Raw genomic sequence first — 18,030 nt, 5'->3', positions numbered from 1 at the left:
CAGATTTTAAAATCTTTCATTCATCACTTCCTAATTCCAATAGAATCCCACTTACATTTTCAGGTTAAAGACATTTTCTGTAAATGTCATGAGAATTATAAACTACTTTCATTATGAAGATGCTAATTAAAATTTATTTAATAGTCTATTTATTTTATATTTTTTTACCCTCTTCAACTGATTTGAAAGACCTGTTCTATAACACTATATTTTGTTTTTCTCTAATTTTAAAAAATGCAGTACTACAAAACTTACCCAGACTCACAGAAACTGAAAATTGAGTAAGGACTGCAGGACTGGCCCCCCTACTAAAAAAGCCCAAGACACATGGCGTTGAGATTAACAAAACAAAGTAAGTAAAGCAGCTATGACTTGGCACAAAGTTTGACAAGCTGCAGAAAAGCAAATGTTTAAATAACTGAAGTGGTACTGATTTTCTATTCACAACCTTTTCTCTCCTAAACAGTATCATATTCTTTTCCAGCACATTTAGATTGCAAGTCAAGCTGTGTTTTATTTTTTATTATAATAAACCCAGTCAGTTTACTGTAACAAAGACATACTAGTGGTGATCAGTGTGAAAGCCAGTACGAAATCAGGCTAGGAAAAAAAAAAAGTCCAATGGTAAAATAAAGGACCAGCCGTCTGGAAAGTTCCTGAATCATGTAAAAAGAAAATAAAAGGCTGTGTTCTTATGAGACTAATGCAGAATACAAAAATATTTTAAGACAAAACTCTGTATCTTTGCCTATAATGTTTGTTAACAGCAGCAGCAAATCTTTCTAAATAATGTTGCATTTAAATATTTTCCAAGCCCTCCTAAAAAAAAAATCATGTTTTTTAAAAAATAGTTTTAGTATTGTTGTTTATCTGTTCTTCTCAAAATACCACATGCACAAAAGAAAACTCTAACATATTTTTGCTATGTTTTATCACGTGAAAAACAATTTCCTGACCTAAAAAAAAAAAAAAAAGTATATTAGATCTATGAGGTATTAAAAAGTTTTTGCATATTTTATCAGATTTTCAGTAAATGATGGTTTACCAAAAATACTATATATGTAAATATCTTACCATATTTTTAGCTAATAGCCTTCCATTTTCAAGTTCTGCCTTCATTTGTTCTTGAATTTCAGTCAACTAGAATATAAACACATGAGAATTAGTGTTGGATATCATATTATAAACAGGCATAATTCTCTAAAATTTCTTTCTAGATACAGTCTCCCTGTTCAAGAGACTACATGCGGACAAGCATTTTTATATTATAACTGGTAGCAGATAGGGAGCTGGACTTACAGCTGGATACTTTTATGGTAGGATTTAATAATGCCACGAGTCATGCGTAGAAAGTTCTTTTGATGTAAGCAAAATAGAGTGTGATGTCACATGAGGTAGGAAGACAACAAAAACATTAGAAACAGACTTCATTGACTTAAACTCTCAGAAATGTGGCTAACTGTCAATGAGTTGTGGCAACTTGTTACAGTCATACAGCAGTGGCAGTGGCAATCCTTCTGTTACACATTTGTGTAACAATCAGCAGAAGTCTGTATAACCTGCAGTGAATTCTAACAGGTCCTTGTAAAATACACTTTGCCAGGCAAATTATACATTTAACTGCACCAAGGACAAAGGACTGTGCCTAAAGAACAATTTAAGAAGGACTTTAAAACGAGCCTTCACAAGTTCCAGGATCAAGCTTGGTTAAACAGTTACACTGCGTGGCAAAGCGTCCTTAGGTTCTGCTGGTTTTGAGCTGTCAGAGCTACTGTCACTTGGGACTTGCAAGTTAAACATCTATATTTCTCAGCATCATGAAGAACAGAGTTTGTTACTTGCTGAATTTGCATTTAGAACATATTTAAAAGGGGACAATGTTGAGTACAACACTGTCATTCATTTTCTTTCATAAAAATGGAGAAACGCTCCCCTTCAGCATAATAACCTAGAAGCTGGAATGCTCAGCCACAAATCAGGGCAGCCTACATTGTATGCCTCTGGGAGTTTTATGGGGCTTGATTACAATATCCCAAGTCATGGAAAAGTAGCTTAACTACCACTCTATGATGAGAATAAGCCACCAGTTCTGTTCAAGCTGTGCCATTGGACTCAAAGAATATGAAATTCATGAGACTAGATACAGAATACTCACGCATGAACTTCGTAACATAGCAAAGCTGTGACTGCATGAGAAAGGGAGAACGTTGTGTTTTGACTTACTAGATCATTTATGAATTTTACATTAGATTATGAACTAAGAGGTAAAAAAAACACCAAAGAAACAAAACAGCAAACCCCTACTATGCACACACACACAAAACCCAAACAAAGGTACTCAGCAATAATCCAAAGAACAAATCTACGGAAAAGTTCCTTCCTCTATGCTGAGTACCCTCGCCTGTCGTCTAGAGATTATGGCTCTTCTGTGCTTGCTCTTCCTGCACCCAGCTTTGAAGTGAATATTTTCCAGACAGAACACAGTGTAAACTAGCAGTTAAATCACTGGCGTATAGAACTACGTGTTCAAATGTCCTCAAGTTCACCAGAACCCTAGGCAAGTGCTCTAGTCCTTATGAGAAACTCAGTGCTTGCCATCACTTAAGAAGCTTTGAGAGAAATCAGAGAGGCAGCTGCCCACAGGTAGGGCACAGCTTGGCTGCATGGGCACAGGAAGAAGTTTCAGGCTCCAAGTCCCACCTACAAGACATTGATCAGTATTTTCTAGTTAGTCATTTAAGAGACAGTGCTTCCAACATGTTTCGCTATCACTTACTACAAGCTGATTCAACATTGAGTTTGCTTCAAATCCCATTCTTAAGTGTCAACTTTTCCTTACATAGCATCCATAGGATACTGATGTCTGCATCAACTTTGTGAACTCCATTTCTGGAGTGAAATTCCAACTGCTGGGCACTGCAGTAGTGCATGTCTTCCTGCCTGGCTCCTCTTTCTAAAGATGAAAGAAGAATTTACACATATTCTGCCTATCAAGTGAACATCTTTCAGTGGGATATGAAAAGGAGGGAAAAAAATGTCAGAAACTTCAATAATTTGGTTAATACTTTAGAACTGTAGTTTTTCTTTTGGGAATAGAAATAATCAGATACATTATCAGAATTATAATGCAAAGGAGCTCTCCAAGGCTTCTGAAAGCAATACAGTCTTACATTTTATCTAACTTGACTGTGAAGAGACACCTATATGGATAGTTTTATTGGAGGAAGTTTCGGAGGAAAGCACATCATCCAAATTTACACAAGCGCAGCACTTTCAAATCATGTAAGAGGAAGGTAAAAGTGTTCCTATGCTTTTACTTAAACCCACAGACTGAGGTAGTATCTATGGGAAGGTACTGCATGTAAGAATGCCCTCCATTGTATGGAGATGAAGTGAAGGAAAATAAAGAGTAAGTTTCTGGAAAAAATTTCCCATGAGTGAAAAAATGGAAAGAAATGTACTATATAAAATATTATTTGGACTTTGCAACTGTAATAAGAAGAAATGTTCAATATAAGAACTGATGACAGTCACTTTCTTTACAGCATAATCAGGCTTCAAACCTAAGCGGGCTCCCCGAGCACAGTCAGACCTAAACATCAACAAAACTAACAGAAGCATCCCTTCTTTGACAGACTAGTGCATTAGACAGACCAATTAATTTTCCACTTCCGATTTTAGATTTCATGTATAGGATCCTGATAGTTTTTAAACTTTAATTAAATTAACTTTTCAATACTCTTGTAAAGAGAAGTATTTTCAGAGTGGGGAACTTGGTCATAGAAGACAGATTCATCTAAGGTCACAAGGAAAGTCAATGGAAGGGATGATTTTAGAACTCCAGTGCCTCAGTCATCATCCATCCCCCACCCCCACCCCCAAACCCGTCTTTAAATGTGATTTTTTTTGGTGAGAATTTAGTAATGCTGGAATAAGGACATAGAGGCATCACTATTTCTGTTATTCTTTACCACAAAGTGCGTTTTCTACAAAACCTTTTGGAAATGTTTGACAGAAGGAATGTTCTTCATAGAAATTTAGATTTTCTATTAAAAATGAATAGGTCTCAGGAATGACAGTTATACACTGTCAAAAAAAGTCATTTGAGAACTATCACAAGATAGAAAGCTGACTGGAAATATATCTAGATGTTATACCAGGAAGACGCTAGGACCTGTCAATGTTGTATTGAGATCACTTATTAATGAATACATATTAGCATTTAAAAGTTATTCTAAAATGATTTTTATAATTAGTTCAGTTACTGTTTGCGCATATAACACATAAATAATAATTCATATACACTAACAACTCTATCTATAAATAGCAGAATATTTAACAAATCACAGGTTACCAAAATTAACCTTTATTTTTTTAAGTAACTAGCTATTTGCATATACTCTTCTTCTTTTCCTGCCTTCAAAAGTTTACTGAATGTGTTTCTTTTTATATTAAAGTCATCAACCATTTTACTGTAGTTTATTGAGGTTCAGAATTTTCACTGCATTTTAACAAAAGTATACGATATGATGGGATGAGAAACCACCATACTCATTCAAGGAACACTAATTCATTATTACTCTACAGCGAGTTACACTACCATAAAACAAAATGTATCGTCATTCAAGTTAAAGTCTATTTCTCAGCTTTCCAGCAGTGTTTGGTCTATACACTGCTAACAATCCAAGCTCATTACTGTTCTACCAGGAGTGTAGCTCATAAATGCAAAAATTACAGTACCTTTTGAATAGTTTGCTCATCAGTTTCCATTTTTAATCACATGCTTTGAACTTGTCTATCTGAAAACAAGAGGAGAAAGAGAAAAACCATGAAATTACATGCCCACATGAATGTATGCAAAAATGTTTGCTTCAGGTCAGTCTATAAACCCAGTGGAATGTGCGGTGGATGAGAGCCCTGGCAGAACGGTGACCTTCACAACCGCCCTTGACATTCACAGCCTTCTTCCTGCTGTTCAGCCGGCTGGTCAGATAGAGATTAAGGAGTAAGTTCAAGAGCCAAGTGTGACTGAGTGCCCACAGCTTTTCATTATTACTAATTCTGGACATCCTTGCTGTTAGTCACAGCCAATACAAAGTGTTTTAGCAGGTGGTTCTTTATTGCTCATACAAAACTACCAAAAGATGAGTAGCACCATTGAATCAGATGATAAACAGGAACCAGGAATATTTTCTATATCAAATTCATCTTGCCACTATTAAAGGTGATACCGAGTCTCATCTATATGTACATAACAAAACTAAACAGCCAAATACTACTCTACTGCCATGGTTTCCAGTCTTCCATTAAATATTTCACACTTCCAATATATGAAAAGTAATTTGTAGGTAAAGACTCTACATTGTATTTTAAGGGGAAGAAAGGCTCCTTTTAAGAACTGTAATAAGGCAAAGGTATGAAAGGTAGTGACAGCTTATTTGATAGAAACTAGTCTGTTAGAAAACTTCCACAGAAACACAAAAGTAGGTAATTAGATGAAGAAATGCATATTCAGATATTTTGCAAAGCTCAAAAACTACTCTAGAGAGAGTAGGTTTTAATACAGTTCCATTACAATAAAATAATAGACTATCATTTTAAAATATCAATATCTACATCCAACACTTTTCTATTTCAGTAACTTTACCAGATGTATCTGCCACAAAATATGTACTCTAACCACATTGCTAGGCAATATTAGAAGTCTCAAAAGCCACAGCAAATATTCCTTTGTCATAAATTAAAATTATGTAAATATATGCATTAAAATTAGAATAAATATGTATGAATTTCTGTACAAATACATACAAAATTAGCATTCAATACCAGAAAAAACAACAGTACAGAAATGAGTTGCTATCCTTCTGAAGCATGTTAACAATTAATTCCAACTTTAGTAACGTTTCTTACATGTTGCATTTAAGCTGATCATCTTGATCTAACAGCAGTTTAAACTTTTACCTAATACATATTTTTCTTTTTCAGACTGTTTCAGAGAATTTTCAAGACGAGAAATCTCGTTGCGCAGTTTAAAAACCTCTTCATTGAAATCCTCTCTCTCCTTTTCAGACTTTTTTTTTCATGGTCATCATCTTCAAAGACAACCTAAAAGATTGCGATGCCTTGAATTTGTATGTAAGGAATCAAGGATTTAAACGCTGCACTGGTATAATATTATACAACACAGTATCATATAATTTCTGAATTCTATTACAGAGTCATAATATGAATAGAAAAAAAAGTTGAGACTCTAAATGGGTCCCCGCTAGAAGAAAGGCTGCAGTACATTATATACAAAGACCATAACACATGGGGACATTTTATTGACAGGAATAATGCATATCATACTGTTTGTGTGCCCTCATCATTCAGGTCAATTTATTATGGAGGCTGTGTCCAGGAAGGCAGCTGGGGCCTATCCACCCACACTTCCCCCTGCGTTTATGAAGTGCTGTCCGTAACTAGGCAGGCAGGAGAGGCTGTGGACAGGCAACACCAGGGGGTTGCAAAGTGCATGGCGAAGGAGGGGGGCTTGTTGCCTTTGTGCCATTTCTCAGTGACAGTGCTGCCAGTGTCATGAGGAGCACATCACATGTCAAAGCGGTGAAGTTTTCAGGCTGGGAGCCGCATGGAGTCCATCAGGCCTTCTGATATCAACACAGTTGGTTTTCTACTTGGTGTCGGAGCCACCCAGAGGCAATTCATATTCTGAACATTAACATGGCTTTGCATGCCTGTCACACATAGACCGTGCAGGGGTTTAATGCTATTGAAGACTACGGTTTAAATCTCTATGCAAACAGTGATTACCTTGTAAGAAGGTTCCAGGATAACATACAACAAAAGACTTTAAAGTTATAGTTTTAGTAAAGCAAACTCATTTACATTTTTATTATGCGTGTCCTTTGTTTAAATCTTGCCACATCCATTATGGAAAAGACTTCTTATGCAACTGAAGCTTATTGGGACAGCTACTCTTTTTTTCTTGTTGGTTTCAAAGCTATTGAAAACATTTGAATATATTGTCTTATGGCTGTCTAGATTTTACTGCCACATATTTCTTTTAAAATTATAGAAAAGCTTTCAAGCTGGCACGAATCTTTATAGTAATACCAGAATATTAACTAACTCCTGAAACTATTTAAAATATTAACACAAAAGAGAAGACTCAGACAGCAATTACTCCGCTTACTAAGGAAAACTTAGGATATTATTTGCTTTGCTTAGTAAAAATATGTACTCTTTTTAAAAAAAATTCTTGAAAATAAAAGTGTTAAGGAACTTTGAAAACAAAATTCAGAGGTTTTCAAACGACATATAAACTTGAACTATAATGTATTTATGGGTAAAATTTAGTCCAGAACTTTATGTTTTTCCTCAGAAAAGACAGTTTTGATCTCCTGTTTACCAGAACAAATTATCAATGTGTTATACAAAGCCACAAAGTTTTCACTGATTTTATAAGAAATCATGTAAATAAAATGTCAAGTGTTTTGAAAAGTAATTCATACTACTTTGTGTCTCCCCTGCCTTTACTGAAGAAACAGTAGCAGCTTACATAAAGACCAAATATTATTAAAAAATATTACTTTTAATAATGCAATTTTTTTGAACCCTAATAAAATACTTGAACATTATTTCGTTGTAAACAGTCTTTATGCAGTAAGAAACTTTCAATTAGTCTTTTGAGATAATTATTAGATTGCATGTTTTTACTGAAAACTTTTACCAAGAGAGACTAGCACAGCAAAGGGAAACCAATAGTGCTAAGGAAACAGCACAAGCAATATTTGCGTAATTAACTAAGACTATGATCTGTCAGTGGTCAACTTGAAACCCTGCAAAACAAACTTACTTTTAAGCAACTGTTACAGCTCCTAATGGGCTTAGGTATTTGTTCCCTCACCCAGGCTATATTTGAGCATCAACAGCTGATGCTCAAAGAAGACCCTATAGTCTTAGACAAACTAAAACGATTTGAAATGGAAATTGAATGAGCTTTAAATGGTATCGCAACTATAAGCGTGGTCATAATATTTTACTGTTTTAACGAAAGGCTGTAAACTACATACAAGACGCTTTCTTCCCAAACTTCCCCTTTGCACATTACTTAGGCAACCTTTAGCTCTAGCTCCACCATCTGCTAAGCCCAAGAACTGCAGGTCATTAACTATTCAGTCTCCTGCTGCAATGAGGACACTCATTAGCAAAATGAACAAAGGGACAATTTTCTGTAGCTACAGTCATCTGTTACACTTTGAGTGGCAGGTTTTGTAGCAATGTTCTCTCTACCATCTGCCCACAGCGGTAGCGTTTGGCTTGCTTAAACTGGGGAACTTTTAAGTTGTAAGAAAAAAGGGCTAAAGGTTGGAAGGCGATTACAGCATGGCTTATACAGGATACTTCAACATTTCTCACATTATCTAGTTTATTGCCTTCATTCTAACATTTTTACTACCTTAAATTAAAAAATTCATATTTTAAGCCTTAATAAATTCAACTATATATTTATTAAATATTAACTTTTACGCATTGTAGACTTTTACAATGATACTTCTAATAGTACTAGATAGATCTACATACGTAATTTTGGACTATAACAAAATTAAACCAGACTCATCCATTGATAAGCACAGTATTCTAGCCAAATAGTCCTTGAGGTAATGCTGAGAGAATGTAGATATTTGTTATGCAGTTGAGAACAACTCATTTCTCTTTGATATCTTGCAGTATTTAATATACTCTCAAAATAATTGTCTGTTTGAATAACAGGTATGATTTTTGCGTTTTTACTGCAAAGAAATAAAATGAAAATCACTGATGCTATCTTATGATACCAAACAAGAAAATATTTGAGCTTATGCTAGGCAAAATTGTAAACTGAAGTTTGGATCTGCTGCTGATATATTATGAATTTGCCTTGAAAACAAAACCTATTGTTGAACATCAGTCATTTAAATTATAATGTACCTTTCCCTTTCTAAGGTATACTTTAGGTATTTAAAGCCTATTATTTATACCACAAGAGGGTGCAATTGTACAAGATGTCATGAAAAACATTCAAAATATACGAGTTTTGAGTTGCAAGGGAAATTATCATTTCAATGTTTATTTATATTTATTGCTGGAAATCATATATCCATAACATGTTACATAACACATTTATAATTTTAAGTCTTGCACTGAGTATAGCTATACATCTCAAATGTTAAGGTTGAGTGTGAAAAGTTCTAGGATAGCCTATGGTTGAACACAAGCCATTACTTTTCTGACAGTCACCCTCGTACTACACCCCTATCTTCAGATAAGCTAATGGATATATTCTAAAAGGGCTTCCAGTCTTGAAAATTTCAGGATATCAAGATGCCTTTATTCCTTTGGAAACACACTCCAATCAGCAATCATTTTCCTATGTGGTTTCATCTCCTAGCCAATGTATTTGATTATGTCAAGTCTTTTAAATGTAACAAAATGGAGGCACCTGCAAGGATGGGATTAACAAGTAACTACTGGCCCAAATAGCTCTTTTTATCTTTTTAAAGCATGACAGAGCTGGAAAAAGAGTTAGGGTAGCATAGCTTTGGAGGGAGAATAGGCAATGCATTGCAAATTCCTTGACAGAGGAGAACGGAATGTTTTCTTTTGTATAAATGCGGAACCCTTGGAGAAGAAGTAGAGTTGATTCCTCATTTCCAGGTATTTTTTGAGATCTTTCACTGCTGAACGAGGGCTTTGCCCGAAGAAAATTTTACCTCTTTCAAAAATTATGCAAAGTGCAGGACCTAGACAGAATCCTATCTTATTGGAGTGACAAAGACAAATGTCAACACTAGATATTTACCCTACAGGCTCCACAGTGCACATAACTAATGTAACACTGAAGTTCTCCTAAGTGAAAACTTCACCACTGTGCCTCCTACTTTTCCCTGTAGGCAAACGGCCTCATCCATGAATATCCACCCCCTACCTATGGTCTGAAACTAGACTTCAAGGAGCTTCCTACCCCTTTAGTTGAAGGTCACATAGCTAAACTTTAAGGCATGATATACACATGTAGCAAATTTAATGCTATCTTTTAAACAGTGCTACTAAATCAAACACCTTGCAAAAGTCTTGTGTTGACAGGTACCATCCAACCAAATGGGTATCCTACTGAAATAAAAAAAAATCAGCTTTGTCAGAAAATGTCTTTTTTTGTAAAATCTGTAATGCTGATTAAAAAAAAAAAAAAGTCAGAGTAAGATTTTCATTATGTTAACATACTTAATACAAACAGGACAGCTGTCTCCGGGGGATTCCTGAACCTAAGCTATTTGGGTTTCCTCATCTACAAATGCACATTCTCTGCAAATATTTTAAATCCTTTCTGGAGGCTAGTAAATTAGAAAGTAATTGTTATCCTGTGATACAGGCACATTGTTCTGCCTTCTTCTAAATGCAACACATCCTTTTTTAAAATGCCCCCAGGATTTTCACATTATAACCAATTCTACAATTTTCACCTAATAGTAAGCTCATGCAATTGCAGCTATTTCCTTTGCTCCCAATATGTTAAGAATATTTTGTCCTTAATATTGCCATTTATTGTTCTTTCTTTGATTCACTGTCTATTTTATACCCTTCAAAAACTTCCAATATTAGTTGGCATATTTTTTTTTTCTTTTTCCACATTTGTTATATTATGCTTTAATTTACATGATTTGCTAATGACATCTTGCTGTGGAACTAAAATATGACTTGAGAAAAGCTGTCCTCTTTCTTGATTATGAAACTATGTCTGTCTCTTTGGTCAGAAAACATTTTTTTTCTTTGAGATTCCAGCTTTTTAATTCATATTCCTGTGTTCAGATTTTGAGCTTCAGTCAGTTTCACTCACCAATGTGAATCAAGTTTTTGAAATATTCCTGTAATGTGCATGCAACACCACTTTCATACACTAGTGTGCTCACATATACCATCAGTTACTCATTTATCATTCCTTAGAAAAATATCTTCCTGTTCAGCAGTAAATTTCAAGGTCCAAAAAAGCATTTGGTTATATTCATTTAAAAAGTTTTGATAGAAAATTCTCATAGATTAAGCAATATAATTCAGAAAAAGAAAAATTTTCTAACCTTTGTCTTCACCTTTTTCTTCACATGATATAGATGAATGCTTAGAGTTACTTATTCTCTTTACCAGTTTGTCACTTGTAATAGAACCTCACCAGAGAGCTTTGTTAGTGCCATTTCAGGATTACAAGATTCTTAAGGTGCAGTTGCCAAAAATTTAAAAAATGAATTTGTCTCTGATGTTGAAGACCACTCCTCTTATTTATTTATTTATTTATTTTTAGCTGCCTCATCTTTTATAAAAAGTTTTTTTAGTCAAAGATTTAGACTTTACAGGTAGAATTCTACCACATTTCAATATTGTGGTTACATTACAACACATTGCTTGATGGCAGCATGACTATGCCCATTTTCCCTCCCTCTTGGTTAAATCCTATTATTAGTGTATAGTTAATTAAAATTTTTCTTCTCTTCACATCCTCTGCCACTTCAAATTAATGTTTGTAATACTTGTAACACAAAAATTTGTAATACTATTTACCTTCTCAGCTTATGCTATTAGTGAGAATCTACACACATGATTTTTTTTTTTTGTTAAGCAGAACCCAATGCTTTAGAGACTGTATGTGCATGTACCAATTTATTGCATCTGGCTCCAGAATGACGACCAACTGATAGCTTGGGTTTCTTTACAGTGGGTTTCACAGCCATTACAGTTGGTATACACACACCAGTTTTTTAAGAGGTAGAGTCCAGAAGCTGCAGAACAATCTGATGATGCACTGAGAATTCTGCATTGCAGGCACTAAAAATCTCCAAATACCTGAACTTGTGCAATTAAAAGCTGCAAGACAGTTTAAATTCTCCTGCCAAACTATCTGAATGATGAAAAACATAACATCCAATTTCCAGTGGAAGTTACAAACATTTCTTTACACTCTGCTTTCTGATCCAGATAGGTGCACTAAAACCACTCTCACCAAATCAGACCTTTTAAAAGACAGTGAACATACTATACCACTAAAATTCCACAGACTACTGTGATAATGACAACACTGGTTCACATCCACCCTCTTCCTCTTCTGGAGAATCTGAATCATAAGAAATGCAATGACAGCCTCCTATATGCACATGGAAGCCTTGATTGCAGTCTTTGTTACAGAGAACACTTAAATACACATATTTTCTTAAAGTAAGGCAGACTTATTGGGATCAAATGAAGCAATGGAGAAATAGGCCTTATCACTGTTGACTGCTGCAGCTAACAAACCATTACAAGATGGAATTACTATCACTTCTTTCTGTACATGAGAACTACTAACCTGGTTTAAATATCCATTTCTAGAAAAGGTTGAATAGTTATGAATTCCAGCTGGAGAGAGAGCTCATTTCCTACAGGGTACATCTGCAACCCCACCTTTTTCCTTTACAGGTCATACTGTCTATCTTAGATGGCTGCCAGAAGAATTAGATGGCATTTTCAGATCTCATTAGTACTATACATCTCAATGATGTATAGGGAGCTGAGATGAAAAAGTGATCTAGTGTCAGGCTTTGCTAGAATCTCTTTAAAGCCTGAGACTGCTTTTCATCAGTCTAAGCCATATGTGAAGTTTTGAAAAGGTATTATAGATTTCTCACATTTCAGTGAACTGCAGACAAGTATACTTAATTTGTGTAGGACCTGTTTATGTTACAGAAGGGATAAGGAGATGATGTATGGACTTATGTGGCTGAATTATGTTTACCGTTTGAAGGCGACAGACTGAATATTTAAGACAGTTCTTAGCTCTTGTATCTAGTTATTTTTGTCTGCATTTGTGGGGGAAAAAGAATCATAATTGAAAAGGGCTTTTCATATCTATTAATGGTAGTAACCAAGTAATTGTCATACTCAGATAACTTCTATTGCAGGAGTTAAGAAAAATTAAACATGAAAGATTTTAATCTTCATTTGAATACTTGAAATGCCAGTTTAAATGATTAACAACACAATTCTGAATAAAATGATTTATTTCAGAAGTTATTTAGAGACAGAAGGAACAAAGAGAAACGAGAAGTAATGTAAGTAAATTCTGTAAGAAGCAGTAGGACAGAGATGGACTTTTTGTAACTGAAATGTTCATGTATGGGACAAAAATAGCATTGAGAGCAATATTTTATTAAAGATTTATAATTTTTAAAATGTTTTTGTTAAGTATTTATAGAAGTGTTTTATATATATATATATTATTTTATTAAAAAATAGACCAAAAGAGGCAGTACGACTACAAACCCTTGTTCAGACTATCACTGATATAAAATTGTGTGACATTAATAGAGTACTGTAGATTATTTTAGTCAAAGTACTTACCTCTAGTAAGGGTAGCGTGCTAGTATTTTCCCATCCTAGTGTTTTCTATAAAAATAATGAGACTAGAAGTATACTTTGTAGAAGGTGTTTAAAGATTTCCACATTCAGACAATGAGTTTATGATCTTTTTTTTTTTTTTTAAAAAAAAAAAAACATACCATTTTAGCCCTTCCTTTTTCTTGACATTCCTGCAGTTTTCTTTCCAGATTTTTAATTATGGACCCCTTCTCATGCAGTTTGTTATGTAAAAGCCTCAAAAGCTTTCCTGGTGAACATTCTGTGTCTCCTATATTTATGTTGTAATACTTCTATTACAAGAAGAGATTCTTGAATGAGAGTTTTGCATAAACCACACAGAACTTCTTTTTTTTTTTTAATTCTACAGATTTTTTTCTTTTGTAATTTGAATACATCACAGGACATATTTTACATTCCAGAGTTCTTTTCTGGTATTGAAAATAAAATTTTACTCTATCTGACATTTCAAATATTTAAGCAAGAAGCATGTTATATCTAATACACAATCCATAATACCATGCAAAAATACAAAGAAAAATTGGAAAAAAATGCATATTTAATATATTAAAAATACAGACATATTTAACACATATAATAAAATATGCAGAAAGTACAGCATACGTACAGTGTAGCAAGATCATAGAATGGTTTGGTTTGGAAGGGACCTTAAAGATTTCCCAGTCCCAACCCCCCTGCCAAAGGCAGGGACACTTCCCACCAGACCAGGTTGCCCAAAGCCCCATCCAGCCTGGCCTTGAACATCTCCAGGGATGGGGCATCCACACTTTCTCTGGGCAGCCTGTGCCAGTGCCTCACTACGCTCATAGTAACAAATTTACCATTACGCCTTGTCCCATCACTCCACTCCCTGACAGAGTCGCTCCCCAGCTTTCCTGTAGGCCCCTTTAGGTACTGGCAGACCACTATAAGGTCTCCCTGGAGCCTTCTCTTCTCCAGGCTGAACAACCCCAGCTCCCTCAGCCTGTCTTCACAGGAGAGGTGCTCCAGCTCTTTGATCATCCTCATGCCTTCCTCTGAACTCCTTCTAATAGGTCCATGTCCTTCTTGTGCTGGGGGTCCCAAAGCTGAACGCAGCACTCCAGGTGGGGTCTCACGAGAGCAGAGCAGAGGGGCAGAATCCCCTCCCTCACCCTGCTGGCCACACTGCTTTTGGTGCAGCCCAGTATACGGTTGGCTTTCTGGGCTGCAAGCGCATGTTGCCGGCTTGTGTCAAGCTTCTTGTCAACCAACACCTCCATGTCCTTCTCCTCAGGGCTGCTCTCAATCCATTCTCTGCCCCGCCTGTATTTGTGCTTGGGATTGCCCCAGCCCAGGTGCAGGACCTTGCACTCAGCCTTGCTGAACCTCATGAGGTTTGCACAGGCCCACCTCTCAGGCCTGCCCAGGTCCCTCTGGACGGCATCCCTTCCCTCCAGTGTGTTGACTGCACCACACAGCTTGGTGTCATTCACAAACTTGCTGAGGGTGCAATTAAGGTAAACTACTAAAATGTTAACTTCTGCATTACTGGCATTTATTTTTGCTTCTTCTTGATTGCACTAGTAAAGTGCTTAAATTGCATTATAGCATTAAAAAAATAAGCATCTACAGTGGATGATTTACTTCCTATGTAGTCAAAAAATAAAAATAAGATTTTCAAAGAAAAATATGTGCAGCCTCCCATTATACAGAAATGCATATCCATGGTGGTATAGGGCCAACAACTGGCCATTAGGAAACACTAAGCTTAAAAGTGTGTATGAGCTTTTCCTTCATGAGTACCTAAATACCTAGTTTACTTCTTTTTCCAAGGTCAGGTGATTAAAAATTGCTTAACTTTCTTAAAATATTAATATTAGCAGCAATATCTAATGCAATACCTTAAGAATTGTAGCACTCACTGATGAATTGAAAGAAGCAGGGTTCAATTCTTTCCCCAGCTACAGTGGAGTCAAACTCAGTTCTTCTTTCTCAGAGCACCCTACCTACTGAGCTAGCATGCCTAGCATGGGGTGAATCTTTACCTGGTTTCTGAACCTGGTCTGAAATTATCCAAGAGTAGTATAAGATTTTCCAAAGGGAAAGAAAAGCAAAAGGAACCTGACCCTGCAATTCAATTCCCTGCTGCTACTACACACTCCATGGAATTCAAAAGTTTTTTTTTGTTTTTTTTTTTTTTCACACACAAAATAAAGCTTCCATTATTCCAGATGGTCTTTATAGCAGTTACTTGATCATATGTAGACATTCACATTTTAGCTTTCACACTTTGCTTTTTTAATAGAAGAAGAAAGATAAAATTTAAGTTCCATCCAAAAGTTGGATCGTTATTATTGTTCCCATTACACTCAAACATGTTAATAAAAAAGTTTGTGGCACAGTCCCTAGAGGGCAGTAGAAAGTCACTTTGAGTGCACATGATCAGTCATCATCATCTCTATCTGGCAGCCTCAGTGTTCAATTATCAAATTTATCAAGACATTTTCAATTTTTGTTGAATGGAATTTTATGTGATCACTATGCTTCTGCTTCTGAAGAGACCCAGTCATAGACTGTCTACATTTATAGTAACATAACTACAAAAGCAGAGGATTCCCTTTTTTTTTTTTTCTTTTTTTTTTTCCTTTTAATGGAACAGACTACATGCTATATTAAGACAACTTCACCCACCTCTTACAGCTGCCACATCTTTACTGTGAATTCAAGCAAGTTTACCTTCCCACTGGCCAGTAGTTCCAGGAAATCCCTTCATTTGTTCTGGCTTTACTATCCTCATGCAAAAATAAGCGCTGACTGCCTATATGAGTCTAATCCTTTGCTTTTATTTATTTATTTATTTATTTTAATATTTTGTGGTCATTTACTTTTTCAGTAGTCAAGAAATGCAAAGCTGTGCAATTTTTGCTTTCTTCCACTGATGCCTACTAATATACTCCTTATGTATGAGGTAGTAACACTGTTACTTATCTAAAACTATATTCAAGAATGCTAAACTGCGCATTTTAATACTAGAGGGGGGAAAAACAGCACTTGTAAAAACAGTATTTTGTGCTCATTATATTCTTTCTACTTAATATAGTTTACATACTTAGCCTTCATGGAAAATTTAAACATATCCTTCTCCAGATTTAGGGAGTGTACTGACTTATGACATATTACTACTCCAGTCAGCAGTCTACTACCAGTTTAATGGTTAAAACCCACCTCAATATTTCCTCTGAGAACAGCCAATGCATCGCATAACTGTTGTTGGTAGCTCTGACAAATTTGGATTTCTTTCTGCAATTTGATGAGCAATAATAGGAGGCAGACAATCACTAAATAATCAAACCCAAACAAACAAAAATAAAAAACAATAATAATAAAAAAAGAACTTGAACTGTGCCTTCTTTTTCTTTTAAGAAAACGAAATACTATTAAAACTCTTGAATTTGAAAGAAAATATACTAAGCTTATGTTCCTTTTCTATCATTTTTTTTCCCCTGACACATTCTTCAATCCCTTTTCAGCTTTTGGCTAATTAATCAAACTGTATTTCTTCCTCTACAAAAGGTAGGTTCCCAACTGCTTTAAATACAAGCACTTGTTAAATAAGGGTTGTTTCAGATGTTTAAAACGGGAATTCATACCTTTATTTTTTTTTTAACTTTTGCTTCTTTATGCTCATGTCAGAAGCTTAAAAATGAGGTTGAATCTTTACTCATACATCTCCCTGGTAGTGAGTGCACCCTAGTTGCAACATGATTGCCTACAAGCATTAATGCTGACATGGACTGTGGTCCATGAGACCCTGAAGATCTCATGGAAGGTCCTAAAGATCACTGAATATATATTTTCAAAGAAATGTATGGGAAAAGAACAGTAAATAATGTATGCACACAAAGTGTGCTACATTTCTTGCCTATTACAATATTATTATGAAAAATTTTACTAGAAATAACTACCCCAGAATTTAAGATGTTTTCATAGCTATCACTGTTAGTATGCAGAGTACAACATAATCCATGTTTTGTTAATTGCAAATTTGCAAAAGACACCTTACACAGTCATTTTTTTAAAACTATGCTACCATTTTACTTTATTTTCTTATTTTCAATACTTCTGTGAATTGCTTTTTATTAAGTAGAATATCATATTAACCCAAACAAGGAGGATATATGAATGAGGATATATGGAGGATGAAGGAGGATATATGAATATCATTTTCAGCATTAAAAAATGGTAACCCCTACATAATCTTCTCTGATGCAACAGTGTGCTATTCTGTTTTGAAAACAGAAATTTATATGATTTGGCTGAAATAGGTATATGAAGACAGAAAAAAAGTCAAAAGATTGCTTAAGTATTACACAAAATAGAGATGACTGACAAAAGTATGTATACCACAAGGAAGACTAATACTTTCCTAGTTTACCTTGATTAAAGCTTGCGTAACAATCGCTAGCTCATTTAATTCTGGTATCTCTTTGATATCTGTTTGCGTTGCATGATCTCTGCTGTCATATCCTATTTTTAAATCATTTGAAATGCAAGGCCTGCAAAAACAGGCAGATTTGAAAAAAAAAAAAAACACAAACTTTGAGTAGTACAGTAGTTGCTTTAATAAAA

The sequence above is a fragment of the Cygnus olor genome, chromosome 2, assembly GCF_009769625.2.
Source record: "Cygnus olor isolate bCygOlo1 chromosome 2, bCygOlo1.pri.v2, whole genome shotgun sequence".
Lineage (NCBI taxonomy): Eukaryota > Metazoa > Chordata > Aves > Anseriformes > Anatidae > Cygnus > Cygnus olor.
The sequence above is the reverse complement of the archived record's forward strand: the minus strand, read 5'-3'. Positions refer to the sequence as shown.